Genomic DNA, 17,934 nt, shown 5'->3' on the forward strand with positions numbered 1-17,934 from the left:
TATATGGGGTGATGTACAGCAGAGGTATAGTATATGGGGTGAGGTATAGTATATGGGGTGATGTACAGCAGAGGTATAGTATATGGGTTGATGTATAGTATATGGGGTGATGTACAGCAGAGGTATAGTATATGGGGTGATGTACAGCAGAGGTATAGTATATGGGGTGATGTACAGCAGAGGTATAGTATATGGGGTGATGTACAGCAGAGGTATAGTATGTGGGGTGACGTACAGCAGAGGTATAGAATATGGGGTGATGTATAGTATATGGGGTGATGTACAGCAGAGGTATAGTATATGGGGTGATGTATAGTATATGGGGTGATGTACAGCAGAGGTATAGTATATGGGGTGATGTACAGCAGAGGTATAGTATATGGGGTGATGTGCAGCAGAGGTATAGTATATGGGGTGATGTACAGCAGAGGTATAGTATATGGGGTGATGTACAGCAGAGGTATAGTATATGGGGTGATGTACAGCAGAGGTATAGTATATGGGGTGAGGTATATTATATGGGGTGATGTACAGCAGAGGTATAGTATATAGGGTGATGTATAGTATATGGGGTGAGGTATAGTATATGGGGTGATGTACAGCAGAGGTATAGTATATGGGGTGAGGTATAGTATATGGGGTGATGTACAGCAGAGGTATAGTATATGGGTTGATGTATAGTATATGGGGTGATGTACAGCAGAGGTATAGTATATGGGGTGATGTACAGCAGAGGTATAGTATATGGGGTGATGTACAGCAGAGGTATAGTATATGGGGTGATGTACAGCAGAGGTATAGTATTTGGGGTGACGTACAGCAGAGGTATAGAATATGGGGTGATGTATAGTATATGGGGTGATGTACAGCAGAGGTATAGTATATGGGGTGATGTATAGTATATGGGGTGATGTACAGCAGAGGTATAGTATATGGGGTGATGTACAGCAGAGGTATAGTATATGGGGTGATGTGCAGCAGAGGTATAGTATATGGGGTGATGTACAGCAGAGGTATAGTATATGGGGTGATGTACAGCAGAGGTATAGTACATGGGGTGATGTACAGCAGAGGTATAGTATATGGGGTGATGTACAGCAGAGGTATAGTATATGGGGTGATGTACAGCAGAGGTATAGTATATGGGGTGATGTATAGTATATGGGGTGATGTACAGCAGAGGTATAGTATATGGGGTGATGTATAGTATATGGGGTGATGTACAGCAGAGGTATAGTATATGGGGTGATGTGCAGCAGAGGTATAGTATATGGGGTGATGTACAGCAGAGGTATAGTATATGGGGTGATGTATAGTATATGGGGTGATGTACAGCAGAGGTATAGTATATGGGGTGATGTGCAGAGGTATAGTATATGGGGTGATGTACAGCAGAGGTATAGTATATGGGGTGATGTATAGTATATGGGTTGATGTACAGCAGAGGTATAGTATATGGGGTGATGTGCAGCAGAGGTATAGTATATGGGGTGATGTACAGCAGAGGTATAGTATATGGGGTGATGTGCAGCAGAGGTATAGTATATGGGGTGATGTACAGCAGAGGTATAGTATATGGGGGTGATGTATAGTATATGGGGTGATGTACAGCAGAGGTATAGTATATGGGGTGATGTGCAGCAGAGGTATAGTATATGGGGTGATGTACAGCAGAGGTATAGTATATGGGGTGATGTATAGTATATGGGTTGATGTACAGCAGAGGTATGTGATGTATAGTATATGGGGTGATGTACAGCAGAGGTATAGTATATGGGGTGATGTATAGTATATGGGTTGATGTACAGCAGAGGTATAGTATATGGGGTGATGTATAGTATATGGGGTGATGTACAGCAGAGGTATAGTATATGGGGTGATGTATAGTATATGGGGTGATGTACAGCAGAGGTATAGTATATGGGGTGATGTACAGCAGAGGTATAGTATATGGGGTGATGTGCAGCAGAGGTATAGTATATGGGGTGATGTGCAGCAGAGGTATAGTATATGGGGTGATGTACAGCAGAGGTATAGTATATGGGGTGATGTACAGCAGAGGTATAGTATATGGGGTGAGGTATAGTATATGGGGTGAGGTATAGTATATGGGGTGAGGTATAGTATATGGGGTGATGTACAGCAGAGGTATAGTATATGGGGTGAGGTATAGTATATGGGGTGAGGTATAGTATATGGGGTGATGTACAGCAGAGGTATAGTATATGGGGTGAGGTATAGTATATGGGGTGAGGTATATTATATGGGGTGATGTACAGCAGAGGTATAGTATATAGGGTGATGTATAGTATATGGGGTGAGGTATAGTATATGGGGTGATGTACAGCAGAGGTATAGTATATGGGGTGAGGTATAGTATATGGGGTGATGTACAGCAGAGGTATAGTATATGGGTTGATGTATAGTATATGGGGTGATGTACAGCAGAGGTATAGTATATGGGGTGATGTACAGCAGAGGTATAGTATATGGGGTGATGTACAGCAGAGGTATAGTATATGGGGTGATGTACAGCAGAGGTATAGTATGTGGGGTGACGTACAGCAGAGGTATAGAATATGGGGTGATGTATAGTATATGGGGTGATGTACAGCAGAGGTATAGTATATGGGGTGATGTATAGTATATGGGGTGATGTACAGCAGAGGTATAGTATATGGGGTGATGTATAGTATATGGGGTGATGTACAGCAGAGGTATAGTATATGGGGTGATGTGCAGCAGAGGTATAGTATATGGGGTGATGTACAGCAGAGGTATAGTATATGGGGTGATGTATAGTATATGGGGTGATGTACCGCAGAGGTATAGTATATGGGGTGATGTATAGTATATGGGGTGATGTACAGCAGAGGTATAGTATATGGGGTGGTGTATAGTATATGGGGTGATGTACAGCAGAGGTATAGTATATGGGGTGATGTGCAGCAGAGGTATAGTATATGGGGTGATGTACAGCAGAGGTATAGTATATGGGGTGATGTATAGTATATGGGTTGATGTACAGCAGAGGTATAGTATATGGGGTGATGTATATTATATGGGGTGATGTTACATAGTTACATAGTTACATAGTTACTTTGGTTGAAAAAAGACATACGTCCATCGAGTTCAACCAGTACAAAGTACAACTCCAGCCTGCTCCCTCACATATCCCTGTTGATCCAGAGGAAGGCGAAAAAACCCTTACGAGGTAAAAATTCCTTCCCGACTCCAGATGGCAATCAGATAAAATCCCTGGATTAACATCATTGGCATTACCTAGTAATTGTAGCCATGGATGTCATTCAACGCAAGGAAAGCATCTAAGCCCCCTTTAAATGCAGGTATAGAGTTTGCCATAACGACTTCCTGTGGCAATGCATTCCACATCTTAATCACTCTTACTGTAAAGAACCCTTTCCTAAATAAATGGCTAAAACGTTTTTCCTCCATGCGCAGATCATGTCCTCTAGTCCTTTGAGAAGGCCTAGGGACAAAAAGCTCATCCGCCAAGCTATTATATTGCCCTCTGATGTATTTATACATGTTAATTAGATCTCCTCTAAGGCGTCTTTTCTCTAGACTAAATAAACCCAGTTTATCTAACCTTTCTTGGTAAGTGAGACCTTCCATCCCACGTATCAATTTTGTTGCTCGTCTCTGCACCTGCTCTAAAACTGCAATATCTTTTTTGTAATGTGGTGCCCAGAACTGAATTCCATATTCCAGATGTGGCCTTACTAGAGAGTTAAACAGGGGCAATATTATGCTAGCATCTCGAGTTTTTATTTCCCTTTTAATGCATCCCAAAATTTTGTTAGCTTTAGCTGCAGCGGCTTGGCATTGAGTACGATTATTTAACTTGTTGTCGATGAGTACTCCTAAGTCCTTCTCCAAGTTTGATGTCCCCAACTGTATCCCATTTATTTTGTATGGTGTTAGACCATTGGTACGACCAAAATGCATGACTTTACATTTGTCAACATTGAATTTCATCTGCCATGTATGTGCCCATATAGCCATCCTATCCAGATCCTGTTGCAATATAACACTATCTTCCTCAGAGTTGATGATTCTGCACAATTTTGTATCATCTGCAAAAATAGCAACATTGCTCACTACTGTATCCACTAGGTCATTAATAAATAAATTGAAGAGCACTGGACCCAGTACAGACCCCTGTGGGACCCCACTGCTAACAGTCTCCCATTTTGAGTATGATCCATTGACCACAACTCTTTGTTTTCTGTCCATTAGCCAGTTTCCTATCCATGCACGCAGACTCTTCCCCAGTCCTTGCATCCTCAACTTTTGCACCAGACTTCTGTGGGGAACAGTGTCGAATGCCTTAGCAAAGTCTAAGTATATCACATCTACAGCATTCCCAATATCCATATTAGCATTCACTACCTCATAAAAGCTGAGCATGTTAGTCAAACAGGACCTGTCTTTAGTAAACCCATGTTGATGCTGAGAAATAAGATTGTTTTCTACTATGAAGTCATGTATAGTATCTCTTAGTAACCCCTCAAATAGTTTGCATACAACTGATGTTAAGCTTACAGGTCTATAATTTCCTGGATCTGATTTTTTGCCCTTCTTAAATAATGGGAAAACGTGGGCTGTACGCCAATCCACTGGGACTCTGCCAGTTGCAAGAGAGTCACAAAAGATAAGATAAAGGGGTTTATCTATAACTGAACTTAATTCCCTTAGGACCCGAGGATGCATGCCATCCGGGCCAGGTGCCTTGTCTATTTTTAATTTATTTAGTCTTGCCTTTACTTCTTCCTGCGTTAAGTATTTAATATTACAGTTAGAAGATTGAGACTCTTCCGCCTCTGTAATTTGCAACAGTGCTGTTTCCTTTGTAAAGACAGAAGCAAAGAAAGCATTTAATAACTCTGCCTTACCTTGGTCATCCACCATTGAGTTCCCACCCTCATCCTTTAGGAGTCCTATACAGTCAACCTTTCTTTTTTTAGAGTTGATGTACTTGTAAAACTTTTTTGGGTTAGATTTGATATCCCTAGCGATTTGATTTTCAGCTTCGATCTTTGCCAGCCTAATTTCTTTTTTACAGCATGTACAGCAGAGGTATAGTATATGGGGTGATGTATAGTATATGGGGTGATGTACAGCAGAGGTATAGTATATGGGGTGATGTACAGCAGAGGTATAGTATATGGGGTGATGTGCAGCAGAGGTATAGTATATGGGGTGATGTGCAGCAGAGGTATAGTATATGGGGTGATGTACAGCAGAGGTATAGTATATGGGGTGAGGTATAGTATATGGGGTGAGGTATAGTATATGGGGTGATGTACAGCAGAGGTATAGTATATGGGGTGAGGTATAGTATATGGGGTGAGGTATAGTATATGGGGTGATGTACAGCAGAGGTATAGTATATGGGGTGAGGTATAGTATATGGGGTGAGGTATAGTATATGGGGTGATGTACAGCAGAGGTATAGTAAATGGGGTGATGTACAGCAGAGGTATAGTATATGGGGTGAGGTATATTATATGGGGTGATGTACAGCAGAGGTATAGTATATGGGGAGATGTATAGTATATGGGGTGATGTGCAGCAGAGGTATAGTATATGGGGTGATGTACAGCAGAGGTATAGTATATGGGGTGAGGTATATTATATGGGGTGATGTACAGCAGAGGTATAGTATATGGGGAGATGTATAGTATATGGGGTGATGTGCAGCAGAGGTATAGTATATGGGGTGATGTACAGCAGAGGTATAGTATATGGGGTGAGGTATATTATATGGGGTGATGTACAGCAGAGGTATAGTATATGGGGAGATGTATAGTATATGGGGTGATGTACAGCAGAGGTATAGTATATGGGGAGATGTATAGTATATGGGGTGATGTACAGCAGAGGTATAGTATATGGGGTGATGTACAGCAGAGGTATAGTATATGGGGTGAGGTATATTATATGGGGTGATGTACAGCAGAGGTATAGTATATGGGGAGATGTATAGTATATGGGGTGATGTGCAGCAGAGGTATAGTATATGGGGTGATGTATAGTATATAGGGTGATGTACAGCAGAGGTATAGTATATGGGGTGAGGTATAGTATATGGGGTGAGGTATAGTATATGGGGTGATGTACAGCAGAGGTATAGTAAATGGGGTGATGTACAGCAGAGGTATAGTATATGGGGTGATGTACAGCAGAGGTATAGTATATGGGGTGATGTACAGCAGAGGTATAGTATATGGGGTGAGGTATATTATATGGGGTGATGTACAGCAGAGGTATAGTATATGGGGAGATGTATAGTATATGGGGTGATGTGCAGCAGAGGTATAGTATATGGGGTGATGTACAGCAGAGGTATAGTATATGGGGTGATGTACAGCAGAGGTATAGTATATGGGGTGATGTATAGTATATGGGGTGATGTACAGCAGAGGTATAGTATATGGGGTGATGTATAGTATATGGGGTGTTGTATAGTATATGGGGTGATGTACAGCAGAGGTATAGTATAGGGGGTGATGTACAGCAGAGGTATAGTATATGGGGTGAGGTATAGTATATGGGGTGATGTACAGCAGAGGTATAGTATATGGGGTGATGTACAGCAGAGGTATAGTATATGGGGTGAGGTATAGTATATGGGGTGATGTATAGTATATGGGGTGTTGTATAGTATATGGGGTGATGTGCAGCAGAGGTATAGTATATGGGGTGATGTACAGCAGAGGTATAGTATATGGGGTGATGTATAGTATATGGGGTGATGTACAGCAGAGGTATAGTATATGGGGTGATGTATAGTATATGGGGTGTTGTATAGTATATGGGGTGATGTACAGCAGAGGTATAGTATATGGGGTGATGTACAGCAGAGGTATAGTATATGGGGTGAGGTATAGTATATGGGGTGATGTACAGCAGAGGTATAGTATATGGGGTGATGTACAGCAGAGGTATAGTATATGGGGTGAGGTATATTATATGGGGTGATGTACAACAGAGGTATAGTATATGGGGAGATGTATAGTATATGGGGTGATGTGCAGCAGAGGTATAGTATATGGGGTGATGTATAGTATATAGGGTGATGTACAGCAGAGGTATAGTATATGGGGTGATGTATAGTATATAGGGTGATGTACGGCAGAGGTATAGTATATGGGGTGAGGTATAGTATATGGGCTGAGGTATAGTATATGGGGTGATGTACAGCAGAGGTACAGTAAATGGGGTGATGTACAGCAGAGGTATAGTATATGGGGTGATGTACAGCAGAGGTATAGTATATGGGGTGATGTACAGCAGAGGTATAGTATATGGGGTGAGGTATATTATATGGGGTGATGTACAGCAGAGGTATAGTATATGGGGAGATGTATAGTATATGGGGTGATGTGCAGCAGAGGTATAGTATATGGGGTGATGTACAGCAGAGGTATAGTATATGGGGTGATGTACAGCAGAGGTATAGTATATGGGGTGATGTACAGCAGAGGTATAGTATATGGGGTGATTTATAGTATATGGGGTGATGTACAGCAGAGGTATAGTATATGGGGTGATGTATAGTATATGGGGTGTTGTATAGTATATAAGGTGATGTACAGCAGAGGTATAGTATATGGGGTGATGTACAGCAGAGGTATAGTATATGGGGTGAGGTATAGTATATGGGGTGATGTACAGCAGAGGAATAGTATATGGGGTGATGTACAGCAGAGGTATAGTATATGGGGTGAGGTATAGTATATGGGGAGATGTATAGTATATGGGGTGATGTGCAGCAGAGGTATAGTATATGGGGTGATGTACAGCAGAGGTATAGTATATGGGGTGATGTATAGTATATGGGGTGATGTACAGCAGAGGTATAGTATATGGGGTGATGTATAGTATATGGGGTGATGTATAGTATATGGGGTGTTGTATAGTATATGGGGTGATGTACAGCAGAGGTATAGTATATGGGGTGATGTACAGCAGAGGTATAGTATATGGGGTGAGGTATAGTATATGGGGTGATGTACAGCAGAGGTATAGTATATGGGGTGATGTGCAGCAGAGGTATAGTATATGGGGTGATGTACAGCAGAGGTATAGTATATGGGGCGATGTATAGTATATGGGGTGATGTGCAGCAGAGGTATAGTATATGGGGTGATGTATAGTATATGGGGTGATGTACAGCAGAGGTATAGTATATGGGGTGATGTACAGCAGAGGTATAGTATATGGGGTGATGTATAGTATATGGGGTGATGTACAGCAGAGGTATAGTATATGGGGTGATGTACAGCAGAGGTATAGTATATGGGGTGATGTACAGCAGAGGTATAGTATATGGGGTGATGTATAGTATATGGGGTGATGTGCAGCAGAGGTATAGTATATGGGGTGATGTACAGCAGAGGTATAGTATATGGGGTGATGTATAGTATATGGGGTGATGTACCGCAGAGGTATAGTATATGGGGTGATGTATAGTATATGGGGTGATGTACAGCAGAGGTATAGTATATGGGGTGATGTATAGTATATGGGGTGATGTACAGCAGAGGTATAGTATATGGGGTGATGTGCAGCAGAGGTATAGTATATGGGGTGATGTACAGCAGAGGTATAGTATATGGGGTGATGTATAGTATATGGGTTGATGTACAGCAGAGGTATAGTATATGGGGTGATGTATAGCATATGGGGTGATGTACAGCAGAGGTATAGTATATGGGGTGATGTATAGTATATGGGTTGATGTACAGCAGAGGTATAGTATATGGGGTGATGTATATTATATGGGGTGATGTACAGCAGAGGTATAGTATATGGGGTGATGTATAGTATATGGGGTGATGTACAGCAGAGGTATAGTATATGGGGTGATGTACAGCAGAGGTATAGTATATGGGGTGATGTGCAGCAGAGGTATAGTATATGGGGTGATGTGCAGCAGAGGTATAGTATATGGGGTGATGTACAGCAGAGGTATAGTATATGGGGTGAGGTATAGTATATGGGGTGAGGTATAGTATATGGGGTGATGTACAGCAGAGGTATAGTATATGGGGTGAGGTATAGTATATGGGGTGAGGTATAGTATATGGGGTGATGTACAGCAGAGGTATAGTATATGGGGTGAGGTATAGTATATGGGGTGAGGTATAGTATATGGGGTGATGTACAGCAGAGGTATAGTAAATGGGGTGATGTACAGCAGAGGTATAGTATATGGGGTGAGGTATATTATATGGGGTGATGTACAGCAGAGGTATAGTATATGGGGAGATGTATAGTATATGGGGTGATGTGCAGCAGAGGTATAGTATATGGGGTGATGTACAGCAGAGGTATAGTATATGGGGTGAGGTATATTATATGGGGTGATGTACAGCAGAGGTATAGTATATGGGGAGATGTATAGTATATGGGGTGATGTGCAGCAGAGGTATAGTATATGGGGTGATGTACAGCAGAGGTATAGTATATGGGGTGAGGTATATTATATGGGGTGATGTACAGCAGAGGTATAGTATATGGGGAGATGTATAGTATATGGGGTGATGTACAGCAGAGGTATAGTATATGGGGAGATGTATAGTATATGGGGTGATGTACAGCAGAGGTATAGTATATGGGGTGATGTACAGCAGAGGTATAGTATATGGGGTGAGGTATATTATATGGGGTGATGTACAGCAGAGGTATAGTATATGGGGAGATGTATAGTATATGGGGTGATGTGCAGCAGAGGTATAGTATATGGGGTGATGTATAGTATATAGGGTGATGTACAGCAGAGGTATAGTATATGGGGTGAGGTATAGTATATGGGGTGAGGTATAGTATATGGGGTGATGTACAGCAGAGGTATAGTAAATGGGGTGATGTACAGCAGAGGTATAGTATATGGGGTGATGTACAGCAGAGGTATAGTATATGGGGTGATGTACAGCAGAGGTATAGTATATGGGGTGAGGTATATTATATGGGGTGATGTACAGCAGAGGTATAGTATATGGGGAGATGTATAGTATATGGGGTGATGTGCAGCAGAGGTATAGTATATGGGGTGATGTACAGCAGAGGTATAGTATATGGGGTGATGTACAGCAGAGGTATAGTATATGGGGTGATGTATAGTATATGGGGTGATGTACAGCAGAGGTATAGTATATGGGGTGATGTATAGTATATGGGGTGTTGTATAGTATATGGGGTGATGTACAGCAGAGGTATAGTATAGGGGGTGATGTACAGCAGAGGTATAGTATATGGGGTGAGGTATAGTATATGGGGTGATGTACAGCAGAGGTATAGTATATGGGGTGATGTACAGCAGAGGTATAGTATATGGGGTGAGGTATAGTATATGGGGTGATGTATAGTATATGGGGTGTTGTATAGTATATGGGGTGATGTGCAGCAGAGGTATAGTATATGGGGTGATGTACAGCAGAGGTATAGTATATGGGGTGATGTATAGTATATGGGGTGATGTACAGCAGAGGTATAGTATATGGGGTGATGTATAGTATATGGGGTGTTGTATAGTATATGGGGTGATGTACAGCAGAGGTATAGTATATGGGGTGATGTACAGCAGAGGTATAGTATATGGGGTGAGGTATAGTATATGGGGTGATGTACAGCAGAGGTATAGTATATGGGGTGATGTACAGCAGAGGTATAGTATATGGGGTGATGTACAGCAGAGGTATAGTATATGGGGTGAGGTATATTATATGGGGTGATGTACAACAGAGGTATAGTATATGGGGAGATGTATAGTATATGGGGTGATGTGCAGCAGAGGTATAGTATATGGGGTGATGTATAGTATATAGGGTGATGTACAGCAGAGGTATAGTATATGGGGTGATGTATAGTATATAGGGTGATGTACAGCAGAGGTATAGTATATGGGGTGAGGTATAGTATATGGGCTGAGGTATAGTATATGGGGTGATGTACAGCAGAGGTACAGTAAATGGGGTGATGTACAGCAGAGGTATAGTATATGGGGTGATGTACAGCAGAGGTATAGTATATGGGGTGATGTACAGCAGAGGTATAGTATATGGGGTGAGGTATATTATATGGGGTGATGTACAGCAGAGGTATAGTATATGGGGAGATGTATAGTATATGGGGTGATGTGCAGCAGAGGTATAGTATATGGGGTGATGTACACCAGAGGTATAGTATATGGGGTGATGTACAGCAGAGGTATAGTATATGGGGTGATGTACAGCAGAGGTATAGTATATGGGGTGATTTATAGTATATGGGGTGATGTACAGCAGAGGTATAGTATATGGGGTGATGTATAGTATATGGGGTGTTGTATAGTATATGGGGTGATGTACAGCAGAGGTATAGTATATGGGGTGATGTACAGCAGAGGTATAGTATATGGGGTGAGGTATAGTATATGGGGTGATGTACAGCAGAGGAATAGTATATGGGGTGATGTACAGCAGAGGTATAGTATATGGGGTGAGGTATAGTATATGGGGAGATGTATAGTATATGGGGTGATGTGCAGCAGAGGTATAGTATATGGGGTGATGTACAGCAGAGGTATAGTATATGGGGTGATGTATAGTATATGGGGTGATGTACAGCAGAGGTATAGTATATGGGGTGATGTATAGTATATGGGGTGTTGTATAGTATATGGGGTGATGTACAGCAGAGGTATAGTATATGGGGTGATGTACAGCAGAGGTATAGTATATGGGGTGAGGTATAGTATATGGGGTGATGTACAGCAGAGGTATAGTATATGGGGTGATGTGCAGCAGAGGTATAGTATATGGGGTGATGTACAGCAGAGGTATAGTATATGGGGCGATGTATAGTATATGGGGTGATGTGCAGCAGAGGTATAGTATATGGGGTGATGTATAGTATATGGGGTGATGTACAGCAGAGGTATAGTATATGGGGTGATGTACAGCAGAGGTATAGTATATGGGGTGATGTATAGTATATGGGGTGATGTACAGCAGAGGTATAGTATATGGGGTGATGTACAGCAGAGGTATAGTATATGGGGTGATGTACAGCAGAGGTATAGTATATGGGGTGATGTATAGTATATGGGGTGATGTGCAGCAGAGGTATAGTATATGGGGTGATGTACAGCAGAGGTATAGTATATGGGGTGAGGTATATTATATGGGGTGATGTACAGCAGAGGTATAGTATATGGGGTGATGTACAGCAGAGGTATAGTATATGGGGTGAGGTATATTATATGGGGTGATGTACAGCAGAGGTATAGTATATGGGGAGAGGTATAGTATATGGGGTGATGTGCAGCAGAGGTATAGTATATGGGGTGATGTACAGCAGAGGTATAGTATATGGGGTGATGTACAGCAGAGGTATAGTATATGGGGTGATGTATAGTATATGGGGTGATGTGCAGCAGAGGTATAGTATATGGGGTGATGTACAGCAGAGGTATAGTATATGGGGTGAGGTATATTATATGGGGTGATGTACAGCAGAGGTATAGTATATGGGGTGATGTACAGCAGAGGTATAGTATATGGGGTGAGGTATATTATATGGGGTGATGTACAGCAGAGGTATAGTATATGGGGTGATGTACAGCAGAGGTATAGTATATGGGGTGAGGTATATTATATGGGGTGATGTACAGCAGAGGTATAGTATATGGGGAGAGGTATAGTATATGGGGTGATGTGCAGCAGAGGTATAGTATATGGGGTGATGTACAGCAGAGGTATAGTATATGGGGTGATGTATAGTATATGGGGTGATGTACAGCAGAGGTATAGTATATGGGGTAATGTATAGTATATGGGGTGATGTACAGCAGAGGTATAGTATATGGGGTGATGTATAGTATATGGGGTGATGTACAGCAGAGGTATAGTATATGGGGTGATGTACAGCAGAGGTATAGTATATGGGGTGATGTATAGTATATGGGGTGTTGTATAGTATATGGGGTGATGTACAGCAGAGGTATAGTATATGGGGTGATGTATAGTATATGGGGTGATGTGCAGCAGAGGTATAGTATATGGGGTGATGTATAGTATATGGGGTGATGTACAGCAGAGGTATAGTATATGGGGTGATGTGCAGCAGAGGTATAGTATATGGGGTGATGTACAGCAGAGGTATAGTATATGGGGTGATGTATAGTATATGGGGTGATGTACAGCAGAGGTATAGTATATGGGGTGATGTATAGTATATGAGGTGATGTACAGCAGAGGTATAGTATATGGGGTGATGTATAGTATATGAGGTGATGTACAGCAGAGGTATAGTATATGGGGAGATGTATAGTATAAGGGGTGATGTACAGCAGAGGTATAGTATATGGGGTGAGGTATAGTATATGGGGTGATGTATAGTATATGGGGTGATGTACAGCAGAGGTATAGTATATGGGGTGATGTATAGTATATGAGGTGATGTACAGCAGAGGTATAGTATATGGGGAGATGTATAGTATAAGGGGTGATGTACAGCAGAGGTATAGTATATGGGGTGAGGTATAGTATATGGGGTGATGTATAGTATATGGGGTGATGTACAGCAGAGGTATAGTATATGGGGTGATGTACAGCAGAGGTATAGCATATGGGGTGATGTATAGTATATGAGGTGATGTACAGCAGAGGTATAGTATATGGGGAGATGTATAGTATAAGGGGTGATGTACAGCAGAGGTATAGTATATGGGGTGATGTGCAGCAGAGGTATAGTATATGGGGTAATGTGCAGCAGAGGTATAGTATAAGGGGTGATGTACAGCAGAGGTATAGTATATGGGGTGAGGTATAGTATATGGGGTGATGTATAGTATATGGGGTGATGTACAGCAGAGGTATAGTATATGGGGTGATGTATAGTATATGAGGTGATGTACAGCAGAGGTATAGTATATGGGGAGATGTATAGTATAAGGGGTGATGTACAGCAGAGGTATAGTATATGGGGTGAGGTATAGTATATGGGGTGATGTATAGTATATGGGGTGATGTACAGCAGAGGTATAGTATATGGGGTGATGTACAGCAGAGGTATAGTATATGGGGTGATGTATAGTATATGAGGTGATGTACAGCAGAGGTATAGCATATGGGGTGATGTATAGTATATGAGGTGATGTACAGCAGAGGTATAGTATATGGGGAGATGTATAGTATAAGGGGTGATGTACAGCAGAGGTATAGTATATGAGGTGATGTACAGCAGAGGTATAGCATATGGGGTGATGTATAGTATATGAGGTGATGTACAGCAGAGGTATAGTATATGGGGAGATGTATAGTATAAGGGGTGATGTACAGCAGAGGTATAGTATATGGGGAGATGTATAGTATAAGGGGTGATGTACAGCAGAGGTATAGTATATGGGGTGATGTATAGTATATGGGGTGATGTACAGCAGATGTATAGTATATGGGGTGATGTACAGCAGAGGTATAGTATATGGGGTGATGTATAGTATATGGGGTGATGTACAGCAGATGTATAGTATATGGGGTGATGTATAGTATATGGGGTGATGTACAGCAGATGTATAGTATATGGGGTGATGTATAGTATATGGGGTGATGTACAGCAGAGGTATAGTATATGGGGTGAGGTGTAGTATATGGGGTGATGTACAGCAGAGGTATAGTATATGGGGTGATGTGCAGCAGAGGTATAGTATATGGGGTGATGTACAGCAGAGGTATAGTATATAGGGTGATGTACAGCAGAGGTATAGTATATGGGGTGATGTACAGCAGAGGTATAGTATATGGGGTGATGTATAGTATATGGGGTGATGTACAGCAGAGGTATAGTATATGGGGTGAGGTGTAGTATATGGGGTGATGTACAGCAGAGGTATAGTATATGGGGTGATGTGCAGCAGAGGTATAGTATATGGGGTGATGTACAGCAGAGGTATAGTATATAGGGTGATGTACAGCAGAGGTATAGTATATGGGGTGATGTACAGCAGAGGTATAGTATATGGGGTGATGTATTATAGTATATGGGGTGATGTATAGTATATGGGGTGAGGTGTAGTATATGGGGTGATGTACAGCAGAGGTATAGTATATGGGGTGATGTATAATGTATGGGGGAGGGGTGGGGGGGGTACACAGCGCAGGGTCAGTATAATATATAATATATAACAGACACACAGCCACGTATCGGCTTCTCACCTGTCACTATCCCGGAAGAGCACGCAGGGCAGTCACGTGATTGGCCAGGCTATGTGTCCACCTCTCCGCTGATTGGCTCCTCTCATAACTCCGCCCTTCACATTTTTCTCTGCTCAATGAGGATGAGGAAAGTACTATCGTCATGGAAACGCTTTGTGCGTCCGGAAGTGACGCATAACGCCGGGACGGAGCAGCGTACAGGTGACATCACGGGGCGGGGCTGTCACGTGAACAGGCTGCAGAGTGAGTGCATGCGCAGTACTTGGCTGCTTGTACTGGCGCTCTCCGCGCAGCCACTCCTCCAGCGTTTCGAATATGCAGGACACGCCCTGAGCTGTATTTGCCACGCCCCACTTTGTCCCGAGATAGAGCATTCGGACGTATAGGTCCGGGCGACTTAGCATAGGGGCGTGTAAGGGGGTGTGGCTCCAGAGACTCCGCCCGCAGCAGCATAGGAGGAGCAATAACAGCTAGCGCTGCCCGGAAGCTGCACAGCCCTGACGTCATCCTCTCTTCACAGATTACTGCGCATGCCTGATCTGCTGCTTTACACGGTATTCAATCCCTCTGCCCCGCCCCCTGCCTGAGAAATTGTATCCGCCCCCTGCCTAATACATTGTATGATCCTCCGCCCCCTGCATGATACATTGTATGATCCGCCCTCTGCCTGATACATTGTATGATCCCCGCCCCCTGCCTGATACATTGTATGATCCACCCTCTGCCTGATACAGTGTATGATCCCCCGCCCTCTGCCTGATACATTATATCCGCCCCCTGCCTAATACATTGTATGATCCCCGCCCCCTGCCTGATACATTGTATGATCCCCGCCCTCTGCCTGATACATTGTATGATCCCCGCCCCCTGCCTGATACATTGTATGATCCCTCGCCCCCTTCCTGATACATTGTATGATCTGCCGCCCCCTGCCTGATACATTGTATGATCCCCGCCCCCTGCCTGATACATTGTATGATCCCCGCCCCCTGCCTGATACATTGTATGATCCGCCCCCTGCCTGATACATTGTATGATCCCCGCCCCCTGCCTGATACATTGTATGATCCCCGCCCTCTGCCTGATACATTATATCCGCCCCCTGCCTAATACATTGTATGATCCCCGCCCTCTGCCTGATACATTGTATGATCCCCGCCCCCCCGCCTGATACATTATATCCGCCCCCTGCCTAATACATTGTAGGATCCCCGCCCTCTGCCTGATACATTGTATGATCCCCGCCCCCCGCCTGATACATTATATCCGCCCCCTGCCTAATACATTGTATGATCCCCGCCCCCTGCCTGATACATTGTATGATCCCCGCCCTCTGCCTGATACATTGTATGATCCCCGCCCCCTGCCTGATACATTGTATGATCCCCCGCCCCCTTCCTGATACATTGTATGATCTGCCGCCCCCTGCCTGATACATTGTATGATCCCCGCCCCCTGCCTGATACATTGTATGATCCCCGCCCCCTGCCTGATACATTGTATGATCCCCGCCCTCTGCCTGATACATTGTATGATCCCCGCCCCCCGCCTGATACATTGTATGATCCCCCGCCTGATACATTGTATGATCCCCCGCCCCCTGCCTGATACATTGTATGATCCGCCCCCTGCCTGATACATTGTATGATCCCCGCCCCCTGCCTGATACATTGTATGATCCCGCCCCCTGCCTGATACATTGTATGATCCCCCGCCCCCTGCCTGATACGTTGTATGATCCCCCGCCCCCTGCCTCATACGTTGTATGATCCCGCCCCCTGCCTCATACGTTGTATGATCCCCCGCCCCCTGCCTGATACGTTGTATGATCCCCCGCCCCCTGCCTGATACGTTGTATGATCCCCGCCCCCTGCCTGATACGTTGTATGATCCCCGCCCCCTGCCTGATACGTTGTATGATCCTCCGCCCCTTGCCTGATACGTTGTATGATCCCCGCCCCCTGCCTGATACATTGTATGATCCGCCCGCTGCCTGATACATTGTATGATCCCGGCCCCCTGCCTGATACATTGTATGATCCCCGCCCCCTGCCTGATACATTGTATGATCCGCCCCCTGCCTGATACATTGTATGATCCCGACCCCTGCCTGATACATTGTATGATCCCGGCCCCCTGCCTCATACATTGTATGATTCCCCGGCCCCCTGCCTCATACATTGTATGATCCCCCGCCCCCTGCCTGATAAATTGTATGATCCCCTCCCTCTGCCTGATACATTGTATGATCCCCGCCCCCTACCTGATACATTGTATGATCCCCGCCCCCTGCCTGATACATTGTGTGATCCGCCCCCTGCCTGATACATTATATGATCCCCGCCCCCTGCCTGATACATTGTATGATCCCGCCCCCTGCCTCATACATTGTATGATCCCCCGCCCCCTGCTTGATACGTTGTATGATCCCCCGCCCCCTGCCTCATACATTGTATGATCCCGCCCCCTGCCTCATACATTGTATGATCCCCCGCCCCCTGCCTGATACATTGTATGATCCCCGCCCCCTGCCTGATGCATTGTATGATCCCCGCCCCCTGCCTGATACATTGTATGATCCTCCGCCCCCTGCCTGATACATTGTATGATCCCCGCCCCCTGCCTGATACATTGTATGATCCGCCCCCTGCCTGATACATTGTATGATCCCGACCCCTGCCTGATACATTGTATGATCCCGGCCCCCTGC

The 17,934-nt window shown here is 43.9% G+C and overlaps 1 protein-coding gene across 2 annotated transcripts in view; it reads right to left on the bottom strand.

The window, feature by feature from the left end:
- LOC137532675 (sphingomyelin phosphodiesterase 5-like) overlaps positions 1–15,423 on the bottom strand; it is a 115,003-nt gene extending 99,580 nt beyond the window's left edge. The window contains exon 1 of one of the 2 annotated variants that reach the window (XM_068253481.1): positions 15,225–15,421. The gene's annotated coding sequence lies outside the window, so the exon portion shown is untranslated. Of the gene's footprint in view, positions 1–15,224 lie in introns of both variants that reach the window. The other variant, XM_068253490.1, reaches the window with a different exon arrangement.
- Positions 15,424–17,934: the final 2,511 nt, after the last annotated feature.

This window comes from Hyperolius riggenbachi, chromosome 1 (assembly GCF_040937935.1).
Source record: "Hyperolius riggenbachi isolate aHypRig1 chromosome 1, aHypRig1.pri, whole genome shotgun sequence".
NCBI classification, from domain to species: domain Eukaryota; kingdom Metazoa; phylum Chordata; class Amphibia; order Anura; family Hyperoliidae; genus Hyperolius; species Hyperolius riggenbachi.